This window comes from Moschus berezovskii, chromosome 6, assembly GCF_049115385.1.
Source record: "Moschus berezovskii isolate FMDL1 chromosome 6, NW_MosBer_1.0, whole genome shotgun sequence".
Taxonomy (NCBI): domain Eukaryota; kingdom Metazoa; phylum Chordata; class Mammalia; order Artiodactyla; family Moschidae; genus Moschus; species Moschus berezovskii.
Genome location: NC_142465.1, coordinates 83872059 through 83874058, shown reverse-complemented (window position 1 = coordinate 83874058; position 2000 = coordinate 83872059). Strand labels below are relative to the sequence as shown.

General features: G+C 55.0%; 1 pseudogene; it reads left to right on the top strand.

Annotated features, from left to right (window-relative positions):
- The first annotated feature begins 369 nt into the window (after positions 1 to 369).
- LOC148777673 (protein O-mannosyl-transferase TMTC1 pseudogene) lies at positions 370 to 1017 on the top strand (annotated as a pseudogene).
- The last annotated feature ends 983 nt before the right edge of the window (positions 1018 to 2000 follow it).

Genomic DNA, 2000 nt, shown 5'->3' with positions numbered 1-2000 from the left:
GGGCCTGGAGGTGCCCGCCGGTGAGGTCCCCCCAGCAGACCCTTAACGGGGAAATGATGAGGGGCAGAGGGCATCGCGGGCACAGCGGAGAGGTCCCCGGTGCCCCCTCCCTGCCGCTCCGGGCGGCCCCGCGCCGCGACCTCTCCACCTGCGCGCGGACTCTCGCCGCCTCTTACCGCGGCGCCCGCAGGCTGAGCGCGAGACCAGCCGGGCGCGGGCGGAGGGTGCGGGGCGTGAGGGGAAAGCGGCGCCGGTCCCGGGATCTGGGGGTGGAGGCGATGGCGAGCAGGGCATGCGCAGTGGGGCGGAGGAGGTGGCGATGGCCCGGGGCGGCGGGGGGACTGCTGTTTATCTGCAGCTGGGACGGCCATGCCCGCGCACCGTCCGGGCCCCGGCCGGGGAGGACGCCAGACCCCGGGGAGAGACCAGGACAGCGGCGGCGGCCCGATGGTGGTGACCAGCTCTGCCCGAGGCGGCGGCGGGACCGCTCTCCCCGGTCGAAGCCGCGGCGCTGCTGGCCGGGGCGAGCTGCCTGTGCTACGGCCGCTCCCTGAGGGGCGAGTTCGAGCACGACGACGTGTGCACGATCGTCAGCAACCCCAACAGGCGGCCCGGAGCCCCGCTGCGCTGGGGCATCTTCTTCAAAGACTTCTGGGACAATGGCATGGCCGAGAACACCAGCCACAAGTCCTACCGGCCTCTCTGCGTCCTCACCTTCAAACGTGCTGGTGACAGAAGTTGCGAGTCTGGCTAGAGGATAGCTTCTCTGTCTTGCTACGCCTTCCCCTCCACCCCTCCCTCCTCTCCAGACTGTCCACTCTGCTCCGTGGTCCTGGTACCGCGCTTCTTTGAGCTCTTGGGGCGGTTCGGGAGGAGAGGTTTGGGGAGTTGGGAGGTTTTCCCCAAGGACCTTCCCTCTAGGAGATGGCGCTCTCTGGATAGAGCTGAGAGCAGACTCACCTCCTCACCCCCATCTTGGGCCCCACAGGGACTAAGCGGACCAGCCCCAGTACAGCATTTCCAGAGGGGTAGGTGGAAGGGGCCGGGGGCGGGGGCTAGAAATACTGTTACCACGGTAGTAATTTCCTACAGTCATCACACCTCAGAGTCATCATACCTAGAATCATCATACTTAATATCATCATACCTAATCATATGGATTTGACCATACCTGCCAAGGTCAATCCACAATCAGAGGGGTTCTCTCCAAGTCTTCTATTAGTGAACTGTTTTCCATTAGAGCCTTCTCTAAGGAGTGTTCACGTTTATTTCAAGTAAAAAAAAAAAAAAAAAAGGAGGGGTGTGGCCATGGAATACTGTTTAGGTCGGATTAAATGGAATAAAAGAACCTGTGAATACTCTGCCCCATGAGAATTAACACTCCTCTCCACCACCACCCACCCCCAGCACTCTAGCAAACACACATTTCTATATGACAACTAGATTATTACTAAAACTAATTGCTCAGCAACCAATTATAAAGAAGATATTTGGCATTGATATAATCTAATTTTAAAGTATTTGTTGATTTCCTCTTAGGAGGGCTTTCTTCTAGGACTTGCCACCTTCTACATTGGATTAGTGATTTTCTTTGTCCTTGATTTTCACTTCCTTTCGTAGGTGCAGTTGTTCATGTGAATACTAAGGTGACAATAGTGATAATAACTACTCCTAAACTTGGTCATGAGTTTGGACTGCTCTTGACCACTCCCGCTCCCCCTTTTCTCACACACTGTCTCCCCTTCCCTTTAAAGCCCTGTGAAGATGCCATGCTTTAAACTTGAACTACAACGATGAACCTTGCTATAACCTCCAATAATATTTGCACTGGTGCATTTGTTCCTGTGAATCACTTCCTTTGGTGCTTCAGAGACATGAAGTAGTGATGATTTGCTGATTTGTTCCTGATACTAGAGGGAATTACAGAAGAGCAACCAGAATGATAAAGAGCCAGAGGGACTTAGTTTAGAGGAAAACACAAAAAACCAGATGATGTTATT